The sequence below is a fragment of the Lonchura striata genome, chromosome 2 (genome assembly GCF_046129695.1).
Source record: "Lonchura striata isolate bLonStr1 chromosome 2, bLonStr1.mat, whole genome shotgun sequence".
NCBI lineage: Eukaryota > Metazoa > Chordata > Aves > Passeriformes > Estrildidae > Lonchura > Lonchura striata.
The window spans coordinates 42,405,891-42,421,613 of record NC_134604.1 but is presented as its reverse complement, the minus strand read 5'-3'; positions in this window follow the sequence as shown (position 1 = coordinate 42,421,613).

Below are 15,723 nucleotides of genomic sequence, written 5' to 3'. Positions count from 1 at the left end.
AAGTGAGATAAATAAAAATAAATTATCAGGTCTAATTCCTTCAGTCAGAATAGACTTACCTGTATTTAATCTCAGCTGTCTCCATGGCCTTGCCCTTCAGCCCCACACTCACAGCTAAATTACAATAACTGTGGGGTTTGGTGGTGAACATGTTTACATCCAAGGAAGTTTTCAAACTGGACACTGTAAAGGAGAGGAGACTTGGTACAGTCTGTGTTGTGTCATGGAGTGGATGAATACTCTAAATAGAAGTTTAAGGGAATTTTTGCAAAGATCAAAGCTAGGAAGACAGCCCTGGACCATATCCTGGTACACAGCAGAAGCATCAGCCTAGGACCATGAATGCCATCGTGATCAAAACTTCCCGGGACAAGAGCTAGAAAGGTTAGGGACATGGAAAAGGCAATGTTCTACATAGAATAGAAGAGAAAACTTCTCACTTTTACTAGCATTCAGGCCAAGCTTTGCATTCTGTGATTACAGCAGTTTAATCTGGCTTCTCTATCCAAGTGTATAGGAAAAAGTGTACTTCAGAGAACTTAATTTTTTTTTGTACCTTGTGTAAAGTAGAATGATGCAAAGGGATTTTGCTCACAGTCAATTATACTAAAACCAAAGCTGACATCAGATTTATTCCTTCCCAACTAGAGAGGGAAAACTATGGGACATAATATGTATAGTGTTGAATTCAATAACTTGGGATGCATTTAAATTGCTTTAGAATGGTGCTGTAGCACTATTTCATAACACTGCACAACCTTAACCCTTCAGTTGAATACTCTTATTAAGCACAAAGAATTGTATTTCCACTAGTGGAGACATAACATTTTTTTTCTAGATCTGATTTCCTTCCCTGAAGTGTCTAAAGGATTGATTTCCATGCAGTCTTTCAATCACTGTTCATGGTCACAGCTGTGAAAAGGCACCTGCTCCTGCTATCTGCTTCCAAGGCTTAAGCTGGGTTATCTTTCCTTTCAAGAAAGAAGTGCCTCAGTTATTCATTAGAAATAAAGTTTCTGGAATGCTGTGTCAGCGTGTTCTTCCTCTCTCTTTTGCTGTTATTTGCTACATCATTGTGACTCTCTCCCTCTGACTGCCCCTGAGGGATCCTGGCACACACTTCTGCCCCAGTGAAGGGCTAGAAGGGGACAATAATTTTGCCAGCAGAGAGGAATGGACTTTGCAAATTCAAGGATTACCTGAGAACCAACCCTTGAAAATTACTTTGAGAAATCAGTCTATTCCTGAGCTACCTGGGCAGAAACAGCATAACAATGTTATAGACATGAGCACAGTTTAAAATGTGGAAGTGTGAAATACAAAATCCTATATTAGGGGATAAATTTGAGGTCAGTTTAGAAAGTCAATATTAAATTAACAGACTGATAAGCTTGTTCCCAAACAAACTCATAGAAACAATTATAAAGGAATGGATCTAATGTTATTCTTTCAAAACTGGACTGACTCAATACATTCTGAGGAAGTTATTTCTGACATATTATTGTGAAACAGGAGGTGGAAGAACAAAATGTAATCCACCATTGCCTGCAAAAAAAGCACATCCTGAAAAGCTTTGAAAGATCAGGACTGGAACATTTATCAGCTTCTAGTTTTGAAGAGAAAAATCCTGAAATGTCTGTGAGACATACTGGTTTCTTGTCTTCAGTGGAATAAATTGACCAGCAGCAGAGAATTAATGCTTCATGCTGTTAAATTAATAACTTTATCCATAACAAAATTTCATCCTGCTCAAATTTGCATTTGGACATGTTTCAGGAGTCAGTAGAGTGCAGAGATTTTCCTCAAGAAATCAAGCAATCTGCATGTATCTGCCCTGTTTTGAAATATAATTTTAGATAAGAAGAGGGTTGTTTCAGTCTTATTTTTTTATTAGTACAGCAAAAGTCAGTGTTTCCTCTTTGCACCTTTGATGTCTTCCCACACTCATGTGGATAAGTGTATCATACCCAACCCTTCTTTCTTGTCCATATCATCACATTTTCTTCCCAACTGGCCATCTGTCATGCATATGGGTCTTACTCAGTTCCTTTCTCTTCAGGGTGCTCTGATAGCATATCCAGAGTTTTAGTAGACTTTATTTTGGGAGATGGTAAGGAAAATAAATCTGAATGTTAGATAAATGTCATAAATCCAGCTTTAGAACCCTGCAAAAAAATTGCAAAAGCCTTTTTTTTTTCCTTGAATAGTCCACTGTTTCATAACATGGTTTTGTGGCTTGGTTTTTCAGGTTTTTTAAGAGCATATCCTTTCAATCATCTCAGTCTGTTTGGGTGGGTTTTCTTCATGGTGCCACAGCAATCTAATGCCATTGGGACATTCTGTTCAATGTCTGCTGTTTGTCCAACTACACTCCAGAACATCCTTCTTTCACAAGTTAGAGTTAACACTAAAGTATTCCATCAGTGTGCCTCTCGGTCTTTAGTCAAAACAACAACCAACGTTAAGCATGTCCAAGGCATCTGACAAGCCATTGACTGCAGATCTCTCTGCCAAACCTCAGGCTCCACAAAGCTCTGGATTACGTTTTCTAATCTGCCCCAGAGCTCATCTTTCATCTGTTTTAGTTCAACATCCGTATAGACAGTCATCTGAATAATTTAGGGGCCAAATCCAACATGATTTCTCCAGTCCTTTGATTTACCAGTGAGGTCCAGCTCTAGCCATAGATCTGTGACCCAGGTGACTTGTTACCCCCCAGGCAAACACTTCAGCAGCTGGAGAGGGTGAAGATGGATGCGTACCATTTCTGCAAGAGCATCAATCAAATTGTCACTTAGAAGAGGGCAAAAAATGTTTGTTTGGATCCATTCCAGCCCAAGTTTACAGCAGAAATTCCAAACCCTAATTCTTCCACTGAGATATACTGGCCTGCCCCTTCAGTTACTGTGAAACTAGGGACCAAAGGGATCAGAATCTCTTCTGTGAAAAATGTAAAGTTCTTTCAGAAAAGAATCAATCATCATTGTGCTTAAAGCTGTGACAATCTTTTTTTTTTTTTTTTGCTGGGCTTTCTAGACTTGGAGCAGTCAGCCTGTTTATACCATTTTGGAGCAACAGTCCAGTGAAATCCCATATACTGCAGCCACTCTTCACCACAGCTTCCCACAAGCTCGTAGAAAGTCACACAGGATTTCACTGGACTTTGCCAAAAATAACTAATTTCAGACAAATTCTTTGTAAAATAAACTTCCTGAAAAATATGCAATTTATATGATTTTTATTTTTCAGTAGAAACTGAAAAATGCCCCAGATTTCATAAACTGGTTCCCTTATTCTTCCTGGTATGAGAGTAATCTCCTAGATCTGTTACAAGACTAATTTTATTACCACTCCATCTGTCATTCTGAGGCTCACAGGGTACAGTACCACCTGCAAAAATGCTGGACAGACCAGAGGTTGCTGGTTGTAGCCCAGCTAATACTTTAACCAGTGCTGGGGACTGGTCTCCAGCAGTAGATACGACCAGATCAAAGAGAAATCATAGGACTGAGGCAAAAGTGAAGCATATAAGATGGAGCCTAAAGCCTAAGGCTATGTCTCCAGCAGGAGGTAGAATACAATTGAGACCATTCACAGGCATGGTGCCCAAGAGACATGAAACAGCTCACACTCAAGCTACTAAACTCTCTTAATCTCTTAGCTAGTTTGTCTACTTCCAAACAAGTTATTTGGGAATTGTCCCTGACATATGACGTGTCCTGAATAGTGCCTGGGAACCATTCAGAGGGTTGGTGTGAAATGAAGACACGCAAGAGCCATTTCAGCAATTTAGCAGGAAAGAGAATTGAGAACTAGTGCCTGGGAATGTTTTTCAGTACCACAAAATTTACTGACACCAGTTACATCCTGAGCATCAGTCCATCTCTCTCAAAGTCCATCAAACATCAGGCTCACAGATGCTGGTGCTGCAGTTTTCAGTGAGGCTTATTGGCAAAATATTTTGTGGACTATTTCCTTTGAATTTCTATGCCAGTTTTGTTTGTTTCCATTTAATTTTATGCCTGACAAGACATTTATGTCTGACAAGAGCATTCATAAGAATTTGAATCAGAGCTGAAGTTGCTACAACTATTTCACAAGAGGCATCATAGCAGTGACTTGTAGGCAGCCACCACACCACAATTATAAAATGGGAAGAAATGATAAAGTAGGATATCCTTTGAGACTGCTATTGCTCATTCAAACAGATGTGAGACACACTGGTCTAGTGGTAGGATGAACAGAGAGAAGACTGTGCTGGAAAGCTGGCCCAGTAAACTAGCACAGAATCTTTTTAGATGCACATACAAAACCCCATATATGTATGTATGTGTGTGTACTTATGAAACTTTAAGGATAATTCAGGCAACATACTGCAGAGATGCTCTGTGAGGGGTAATAGCAAATGGCTATGCTAAACCTGGCTGATCTGTAGCCTTTTAACTCTCTTCTGCTCCTCCTTCCACCCCACACAGCGTCCATCAAGGTGACTTTGAGTTCACTGTGACCAAGGTAGCAGTTCTTGTTGGAGCAAATTCAGTGCAGACCTTCCATGACCTCTTTTTGAGAGATTCTTTATACATGACCTACATTAGTGTTTCCTCTGCTGCTAGCCCAGTAGTACAGTTCTGACAGGTGTTCTTAATCTTCCTGTCTAAAGGGAGCACAAAGTGAAGCTGTCAAGGAAGCCACTGCCATGTGTCATTCATTGAAGCATCATTATACTCAGTCCAGACCTGTGATTTACTCCAGTCTCTGGACAGCAATTGCGAGGATGCCTCCACTGAACAGAACTAAAGGCAGACAGAGATTGCTCTACCATCTCTCCAGCCTCCCCAAGGCCACTAATTTCATAGGCAAGGTGAGATCTACACGCAAGACAAGGTTAATCAAATCATGGTTCCTGCAGTTTTAGAGGTAACAATGTCTAGAAGATCCACAAAATATTTATTACATATTCTTTCACATAGTACAAGGCACAAACTAGTCCTGAAATAAACTGTTCAGACAAAGATCTGTGAACACAGAAGAAGACAGAAAAAGACAACACAGAGGTATCCCCCAAACCACACCAGATGGAAACAACAGCTACCACAGAGGTATCTTTAAGTCTGAGGACTTAAATCAGCAGACAGTGAATTAAACACATGTAGCAGACACCTTCTTACCTCAAGCACATTTTTCACCATCACTACTGCTCATCCCCTCTCCAGGAAGATGCTGATCATTCTTAAAATGCTCTCGTTTCATCTACACAGAAGTGAAATTTGAAATATTTACATGAATTAAGGTTGTCAATAATAAAAATACCTTAAAATGGTTAAATTTACAAAATAATCAGTGGAAAAGCAGTGAGTTTTTTCATATCTTTTCCCTTACAATAAATTTTGATAATTTATGTCTCTTATCTATCATACTGGTTTTCTCTGACTCATCTAAATAATTTTAATTTACTCTCTTTTTTTCTCCTAATGAAACGGGAAAAATGAATGTTAACTGAAAATTGAAGAAAGAGGCTGTTACTTTAAAAAAAACCTCCATGAATTTTACAAGAAATCTTTTCTGGGAAATTCTGACCCACCTATCTTAAAATCAACTCATACTTACTGAGCAAATGAAATAAGGTTGCACAGTGGACACAATGTTATTACAGCTGCTCCAACCACTGAGGAAATACATTGATTCATTCTAAAGAAACCACACTCAAAAAAGCTATAAAATCTTCATAGGAGGTATTGAATTCATTTGACTTGGTGAATAGAGGGCTTGTGAATAGGTGAATAGAGGGTGAATAGGAGTGGGTAATAAAATAAACATATAGGAAACTAAACCAAAGGTCTGTGCTACTGCAGTTAGGACTCAGCAAAGGCACTGTGAAGAACATCTGACTTTCCTTGAAGACTAACATTAGGAGTGGAATCAAAGATTTAAATCTAATTTTTCAGATTTTTCCACTGGATATTAAGCTTAGAGAAGAGCAGCCATGGGATGGCTGTTTTTCATGAGCCTTTTCTACCAGTACTAGAAACTTCCCTCATTTCGTAATGATGTTTCTTACTTGCAGTTCCTTCAGGTTTCTTTTTAGACCAAACAGTTTCATATAACTCCCTATAGATTTTCTACTTAGCACATTACACCAAAATCCTCAAATATTTTGTTCTGTGGATTATTCATTCTATTTTTTTTTAAGGTATGAGAATGTCTAGCTGCATCCCTGCAGATTATATTATGTAAACTGTACCAGCAAAGTGAAATTGTCTGAACCCAGTTGTGTAGATGAGGACTCAAGATTAGTCAGCCATAGCAGGGCTGCTGGGAATGTACAAGTGTAAATGTTGCATGCTTTCCTGAGGGAGAGACCACAGGAAGAGGAACGAGGGGATAGTTTATTATCTCACTGCTCCTCACATGCCACAGCAGGCTGAACAGACCTGCCTCTGCTCACTGTCTGATATCACATAATCAAAGTTCTTTATCAAAGGCACTATTTAGATCTCACTTCTCCCAGACCGTGGTACGGTGCTTAGACCTAGATGACCTTTAAGGTCCCTTCCAACCAAAACTATTCTATGACCCCATGATCATATAGCTGCAGTGAAGAAGTCTTGCCATTTCAAATACATCTTCAAAAGTATGAAAAATACAGCATTGTCAGTTTATAATACTTGGGGTTTTTCCAAATCTATGATTTTAAAAAGTTAAAGAAATATGGGAAAGAACCATCCAAATAGTATTTATAGAACTTCAGAGGAATCAGTAGCAAAGTAGATACAACACTGAAAATGAAGAGTAAATATTTATCCTTGCAGCAAACAGGCCTGATCCTGTCAGCCTGTGCTCTGTGGAGGCAAGGAAGTTAATATGAGCATATTGTCTGTTTCCAAAAATAGCACATTTATTGATTTATTTCTGTGATTAATCTAAATTAGATTTCTTTCCCAGCTGCTATAACAAATATTCTGAAATGTATCAGCTCCGTATCCAAGCCATTTAATCATCAGATTATTTCAAATCCCAATATATAATTCTGCTCTTCTCCCTGGGATCTGCTGACAGGACACATGGGAATGGTTCAAAACTGCACCAGAAGATGTTCAGACTCATCATTAGGACATATTTCTTTATGACAGTGTGGTCAAACACTGGACCTTCCAAGAGAGGTGGCTGATGTCCCAAGGCTGTCAGTGTTTCAGAGGCATTTGGACCATGCCATTAGTAATGTGTTTTAACCATTGGTCAGCCACGAAGTGGTCAGGCACTTGGGCTGGATGAGCACTAAAGTCCCTTCCAACTGAACTCTTCTAGTCTAATCTAGACTAATCTAGTCTACTCCATGTTTATTTTGGTATAAATCCTACCATAACAAAGATGTGAGTAGTTCATGATGACCCCATGAATGTCAAGAGCAAGTAAGGATGTTAGCTTTGAACTGACACCAGTATTTTAGAATTGATTTGACAGTCAGTTTGGGTTGTTCGTCAATGAATGTATGGAGGTGCTACACGTACTGCAGCCCAGATAGAGAAGCCTGTGCTGCCTTCGGGCACTGTGTGTCAACAGCTCAGGCTTTGCTAAAGCTGGAGTTGGGGTAACACAGATTTCAGTGTTGGCTCATGATGTAAATTTGGTCTCTGAGGCACCCTGGTGAGGGGAGAGCCACCATGGCAATGCAAAAAGGAGGTCACAGCAAACTGGGGCTTGGTGTCTTCTCCCAAGGGACAAGTGATAGGACAAAAGAAAAAGGCCTCAGATTTTTCCAGGAGAGGTTTCTATTCGATAGTAGGAAAATTTTGTTCATGGAAAAAGTGATATTAAGCACTGGAGCAGGCTGTCTAGGGAAGTGGTGCAACCACCATCCCTGAAGGTGGTGTTTAAAAAGATATTTAGATGCAGAGTGTAAGAGCACAATTTAGGGGTAAATGCAGCAGTGCTGGGTTAACAGTTGGACTTGATGATCTTAAAGGAGTTTTCAACCTAAATTATTCTAAATAGGTAAAGAAACACCTATAAAATACAGAAAACTTTTTATTGTTGTTGTTCAAAATAAGTAATCTATTGATTCAATAGTTAATTATCCAACAGTTAATTTTCATTTATTCAAAATGTAAATAAATTTCCTAAATCATTAGAAAGCTGAAAAGAGGCAAACAGTTTTTCCTGTGGCAGGCAGCAATATCTACTGACATGGGTTCAGTACCAGACAAGTTCTGCAGAGGTTCAGGGGTATCAGTCAACAGCTGGTGGTGCTCACTGGGACTCACATCTCACACCCTTCCACAGAAGAACTGCTTCTCTGAGCTCTGTCTAGAGGTGGTTGCAAAACTCTTCCCAGTGACTCAACATCAATCACATGGTTCTGCCGACAGGCATGTTAGCCTAGAGAGAGTGGTGGGGGCATTTAATGAATGCAGACAGGATGTGGCAAGTATGAAGTTCAAGCCCATAAATTTTTCACCAAGGTTTTTCTTTGTGACAGTAAGTTAAAGGTGCATGAGATTGAATTTGTCTGTTCTGTTTGAAATAAAGCATTGACAAACCAGCTAAGATTAGGTAAAGGACTCCAAGAAGAGTCTAGATTTGCAGTTCCTCTAATGAACAAGTTATTTTTCCTTTTTTCCATTTTTGTCATTCTTAAGGATTTTCTTACTTTTTTTCCTTGTCCAAAGCCCTCTAAATATGCAGAGAGAAGGAAAATGTGATTAATAGTATGAAAACCAGTTCCTAGAGTGGTTGCTATGGCAGTACTCAGCAGAACATCAGGTAGAGGTAGAAGAACGTAAAAACTGGACCATGAGGTCCAGAAATAGGGTTGATCCTTTTCTAAGTTTTTCCTTTTATGTAAACACAGAGAACGATGAGGAATGCTAAAACTCAGCCTAGCAATATAACACTACTCGAATAAATCCACCTTTATTTAATCCTTGTTGGCATTTTGAAGAGCTTCAGTCTCACCTCAAAAACTCCTGGACACAAAATATTTTTACTTTTCTTTTATGTAGAACCTATTCTAATGGAATTCAATGAGAAATCCCTTCTGGTCTTTTCTCAAAGTCCTGCATTTCCAGAGAACAGGATGACATAATGTGAAACCATTGAAGAAGCTGTTTCCTTTCCCAAAAGAACCAGAAAAATATTCTGGAGAACAGCTCTTCAGAGGAAGAACCATCTTGTGGTTTAAGTGGTCCTATGCAAGACTGATGAGCAAAGAACCAGGTATTCATATCCAGCCAGTATGTATTTTGGAATTCAATCTACAGCCTCTTCAGCCTGTGCTTTTATCAACACAATCAGGTTTCATCAAGGAGAAGATGATGACAGAGCAGAAACCACTCACCACTTTTCCATTTGTATTTTGAAAGAACTTACTGTGTGATCTTATAAATGGGGCCTAACACAGTAACTGCACAATTCTTTAGCTGAAAACAGAGGTAGAGGATTTGCATATCACTCATTAAAACACTGAGGAATCATAGTTTAAAGTATGGATATGAATGAAGTCTCGTGCCTTTTGTTGTTGTTCTGTTCTTTTGTCACAGCTGTTTGCATTGTACAAAAAAAACAAAATATATTTAAACACATTTAGTTTTTGTATTCCTTCCTTTGTGCCTTTTTATGCCAATCACAAATTTTCTCTATGAGAAACTATTTCATCCAAGACACTTCAGATGACTTCCAGGAGATTGGCCAATGGAGCTGTGTTGCAGAGAACCTGCAAATGTGTAAGACGCTTGCACCCAAAGCAATTTAAGCAAAAGCTTTGCTGCCTCTATTCCTTTTCCTAATAGATGGAATAAGCCATTTTGGTCCCCAGGAGAGCCTGAGACCTAGATATAAGTGAAATATGAAGCTGTTATGTCTTCCCTTAGAACTGTGGAACCTATGCGGAAGACAAACATATTTCATGTCTGCAATTCCTTGAAAGATTTTTAATCTTTTGCCCTACATCTTGTGAATAGATCTTCTTTTTCTATCTACTTCAGAACAAAACCAAGGGGAAAAAACTATGATCCAAAACTGGGACAAATTTGTCCCTGCTTCACATAGCCTCCAGTTTTGCACAGCCAAATGAGTGTCCTGCATGCATATCCCTTTATTCTCTACTTCCATCAGAGAAAAGCAAAATCTTTCTCAGATTTAGCAGACATTAATGAACAGTCCTGAAAATCAGGATCAACACAAAAGGAAGCAGTTGTCAAGAGTTTAAGAGACTTGTTCAAAGGCACAAAGCTGTAAGCAAGTACGGTAACTCTGTGCATCAGCATCCATAAAAGACTAGCTAAGATAAAGGCAAACTACTTTTCCCAAGTTAAGAAAAGCTGGTGCCATTTTAACAGATGAATTCTCCATGACATCAAGATCTTTTATTGGGAGTCTGATTATTTTCATCAATACACCTCTCAGATGAAAATTTGGAGAAGCCATACCACCATCTGTCCACCAGAACAGAATCCCCTCAGACAAAGGAAACAGGACATTTGATCAGATTTTGTCCTTGTGGATAGAGGAAGGAGAGGAATAATTACTCTATGCAGGAAAATGAAACTACTTCTGGGATCATCTGCACTAAATAATTTACTTAACTTTTTTACACATTCTAGGATATTGAATAAAAACATATTAAAACATCAAAATAAATAACAAATCTAAAATGTGTGTTATAACAAATTATCAAACATATTTTCTAAGTGACATTATTATCACAGTAGAAAACATATCTATTTGTGTACTTATAAGAAACATTTAGTTCATATCTATAATTCTTGTGTTTCATAGAATCAGCATTTAAATCATAGTATTAAATATTTTTTTATGGACTTGTAAATACTCCAAGAAACTTGAGAGCTAACTGAATTTTAATGTTCCATCAAAAATGCCAATTTTCTAATTAAAAGTTAAATAGGATATTAGAAGCCATCTATTTTTGTTATGTAATGTTTCTTGTTGGGATTTTCAGTGCAACTTTGTGAATTTTAACATAACACATTAGACCTAAACCATCCAGAGACAATGATTTTCCATTTATTTTCACATTAAAATATTTGAATCAAGGAAAAGACTGAAAAACATTCAGACTTGCACAACAGGAATGCATTTCTCCCTGGTACTTTGTCTTGAAAGGAGCATGGAAAAGGTTCTGGTTTTTAATATGCATGATTTATGAATAGCAATAATAGCAATGATAAGCAATAAGCTTATTTGATGTCATCAATGGAAATCTTTTGAAGCATTAGCTCAGTCGTCTAGAGAGGTGACATTTTTTTACCATTTCAGTCTGAAAAATGGTCCCATCTACCACCACCATTTTCAGCAAAATAATAAATACTTGCTTATTGAAAATAAAAATGTGCTATTCCTAATTGTCTCTTTGAAGGAACATAATGTATTCTTATTCTTAATTTCTGTAGAGTAAAAAGAACTGTGACAAGCTTCTTGAGTTACATTTTTTCATGCTGAAAGGTGTTTTATGGAAAGGTTACAGTGATACTGTACCTTCTTTCTCTATGGGTTGTGACACAGAAGCAGCTGTTGAGAGGGGTAAAGAGATCTGAAGGGAAATGCAGGCCTGACTGAAATCACTGATTTTTATCATTGGCCTCAAGGGGTCAGAGGTTTACCCTGAGACTTAAGACTTGTGGTATCTAGGATACCAAAACCTTACCCCACACATAATTTATAGTAACTTGAAATGCATTTTACCATGCTTATGCAACCAAATCACTGCACAAGAAATCTATTATGTATGTATTTTCCTTGTTTTGGAGTTTCTCATTACCAGTGGTTTACAATAATGCCTCCTCTGTTATTCGTGTGAAGTATAAAGTTGCAAAACCTGGAGAAAATTAGGCGAGTCCTGTGCAATCTACCTCCACTCAGGTACTGCAAAAAGGCTCTGCACTGTCCCAGGTGAGCTCTGGCACTTGGTGCTGGCCCTCCCTTCAGTATTTCCTCTCTCTCTATAGTCGAGCTGCAGCACAGCACACTCCTATCTAGAAAGCCAAGGCACAATGAGGGTGCCGAAATCATGTTGCCACATGCCAGTGAAAGGTTATTTTGGGACGTCTTTGTCACTGATATCATCATCTTTTTTTTTTTTTTTTTTTTTTTCCTGTCATACCTTGTCACAAATGAGAAATGTAAGCGCTGAAAATGATTAATTTCTAATGTACCCTGAGCACACCCAGCAAGGAAGAACTTAAAGGAGAGCGCCCACGTGAAAGACATTCTGGTTCACTGAGTTCACACTGTCTGGAAAACACATTGAGTAGTCCCCTGCAAAGATTTACCAAGTTCCCTTTTGAAGACTCTCGAATTACTCCTCTTCTCACAAGACAGGTGCTTCAGAGCTTCATTCCTCTGGTGATTAGAGACCTGCCTGGCATTTCTCTGGGGTTTTTTCCACAGACATTTCTATATCCTGTAAATTTAATTGTCTTCCCTCCAGCTTAATCCCTAATATTTACTGTAATCAAATAATCATGTCCCCTCCTCATTGCAAAGATGCAAATTACTGCTGTCAACTGTCAGCAGTTTGGACTTTAATTGTGAAATTAACAGCTGCTCTCCCATTACATAGTTTTTTTATACACAAAATTGTTCCAGAGCAGAAAGCAAGAAACCTGTTCTATCAAAATTCAGCAGATTTAGCTCTTCTGACACCAGTAAAGATGACAGTGAAGGAAACTGGTGAAGTCCAGCTTAATATATGACGAACATCTGTGAAATTAACTGTGGAATTAACTGTGGAATTAACTGTAGAATTAATGGACTATGTGTTAAAACAATGTAGTTATCAGTTACTTTGCAACACATTGTAGATTAATAATCTTTGACTACCAGAAAATTTGGGCATATAAATACCTGTAGGATACAGTTTTTTAATAACAGCAATGTGTATTTTAGCTATCACTAATGTGTATGGAGATATCACTAGCATCGGTGCCATGTCTTCCTTTAGCCAAAATTTCAACTTTTTTCTGACTTTTTACTGTTTCATCTAAACCTCTAGATTTCTTTGTCTTTTATATATTTGTCTTATTTTCTACAAGGTATGGATAAATATACTGTATAACTTTTCATTTCATCGGCTTTGAGAGTTTTGAGTGATTTTACCCCACAGAAGTTTCTGCCATACCATGCAAGTTGCTACAGTGATAAACTCTGGAAGGAAAAGTCATTCAAAGGTATTTAAGGGGATAGCATAATTTTGTCCTCACTCTGTAAACTTATTGAATTTAGCATTCATTTCTTCTTAAACACATATTGCAGATATATACTGCTTCATATTTCTTTGTGGTCATAGCCATATGATGCACTCTTACCTTACCTTTTGAAACTGATAAATCCAAGCGTAAACTTTCACTTTGTTATTGTTCATGAGTTGTGCTACTCTGACTTCCCCATTCAAAAACAAATGCCTCTGAAGGGCCCACACACCAAAATCACAGCGTTCCTGGGCTGTCTCTTTCCCTTGAGGGTGTGAAGACAGGCTGTTAGATTTTGAGTTGTACAGCCTGGAAAAGGCTTCAGGGATGCATTCTAGGTGCCTTCCAGTATCAATAGGGGACCTTCAAGTGAGCTGGAGAGGGGCTTTTCACAGGGGCATGTAGTGATAGATAAAGGGGGAATGGCTTTAAACTGAAAGGAAGTAGTTTTAGATCAGATATTAGGAAGAAATTCTTTACTGTGAGAATGATGAGACACTGGAACAGATTGCACAGAGAAGCTGTGGCTGCCCCATCCCTGAAAGTGTTCAAGGCCAGGTTGTAGGAAATCTGGTCTAGAAAAACATGTTTCTGTCCATGGCAGGGAGTCAGAATCAGATGTTCTTTAAGGTCCCTTCCAGCCCAGACATTCTCTGCCTCTGTGACTCTACGTGCTTAATAGCATGAGTTCTGTTTTACGTTCTGCACTCCGTGCACTAGCGCAGGTTTCGCATTACCCAGCAGGGCCTGCTGCCAGCAACATCACCTGGTGTTAATACGGAAATGCGAAGATGCTTTAAGGGGTGGAGAGAACATGATTACAAAGCTAATGTTTGTGAACCCAAGGGTTTCATTCTGAAAGCAAATGTGAAATTTGAGGAAGCCATAAAGGCTGCCAAACCCAGCAAATCTCTCCTCATACACACCTCTTTATACCTGTATTCTCAAGATGGGAAGTGCTCTTAGACTTCAGTTCTGCAAATGCTCACACACAGAGAAAATATATTTCCTCAGAGCAGAGGTAAAAACAGCAGAGTCTTGCTGTTTTCCCTGGAAGTACCTTAGTGTGCAAAGCTAAGCAAGCACAAAGAAATGTGAAGAACACAGACTGCCTTTTAAACACTGTCTTAATTCTCTCTTTGTTTATGGCACTGTAAATTTCATGCATACCCTCTGGAGTTAAAACAGGTGAAAGTGACCAAAAGAATAAAATCCACCATAAGAACAAGGCCTAAAATGGAACAAGGCCTACAGATTTAATAGATAGTTTCTCCTCAAGATTCTGTGCACCATAGATCCTCTGTACAACACCTGTACAGAGGTGTTAGTGTGACAGACACCCCCTACCCTTCCTGGCTGCTGTGCTAAGTCAACAGGAAATGTGTCTTCAAGAAATCTTTTTCTTCTTTCTTTATAGATCTCATAAGAAATCAAATCTGTCTTGCATTGAAATCCCAGCCCTACTGAAATCTCCAGCAAAACTGACACTGACCTTAAGATACAAATGACAATACCTTAGTTGATGTTATTCAAGGTCTCCATGACAGCCAGAGACAGCCACTGGAAAGCACAAGGAGAAACACATCAGCAATAGGCTCTGTCCTGGCAAATAATTTTAATGTTTGGAAAAATATGTTCAAGATTTAATTTCTTTTGCATCACTTAGAGATGATCAAAGTCCTCAGGTAAAACTATCCTTGATCCTGTTAGTAGTGTGGGAGAAAAGTGTTGCATTCTTTAAAAATTGATGTAGTAAATATTATATCATTCATTCTGGAAAGCAGATAGAAATTTTTTTAAGGTCCAACAGAAACAGGATATTCTGATTCATTTGTACCAGTAACAAGGAAGAAAAGGCAACCTCTAGCTGAGCATGATTTTTAGGAGAAGTAATTTCCTTCTCCTGCTTTAAACTTTCCCCTGAATACAGAATTCTACACCCAGGATGACCAAGGCTACAGGATACATCTTCAATGCTAAGTTATGTGCATTTGTATCTAATGAAGGTTTTTAAGAAGTTTATCTGATCTTCATAAAGTTCTATGACTTTCATCAGCCATTTGAAGGTTTTCAAATTCATCTGTGTCCAAAACAGACAAAAGGAAAAGGATGTAGTTTTATTTCTTCTCATCTGAGACTTTAAATAAACAGATATAATCTTTTGTCTATAGTCTATTGTTTGAATCATAAACAACTATCTGTTAAGAATGACCTTCAGAATGCTATACTGAGAAACAGAATATGAAACATTTTTTTAATACAAGGGTTCTGCCTCACATTTTATAATATTTGTAGAACAGAAAATATCAAGAAATGCACATGTTTCCAAAGTGCCCTGTTAGAGGGAAAAAAAGTGATTGAAGTAAAATACATCATTTAAGTATTTCATGTGTGCTTTTCTCCACTAGCAAATAATCAAAACTAAAAATTCAAGTGCTAGGTCAATTTAAAATTTTTACTATTATTGTTAATTTTCATTTCCATGGAGAAATGTTTTAACAACAACAGAATATTGCATCTG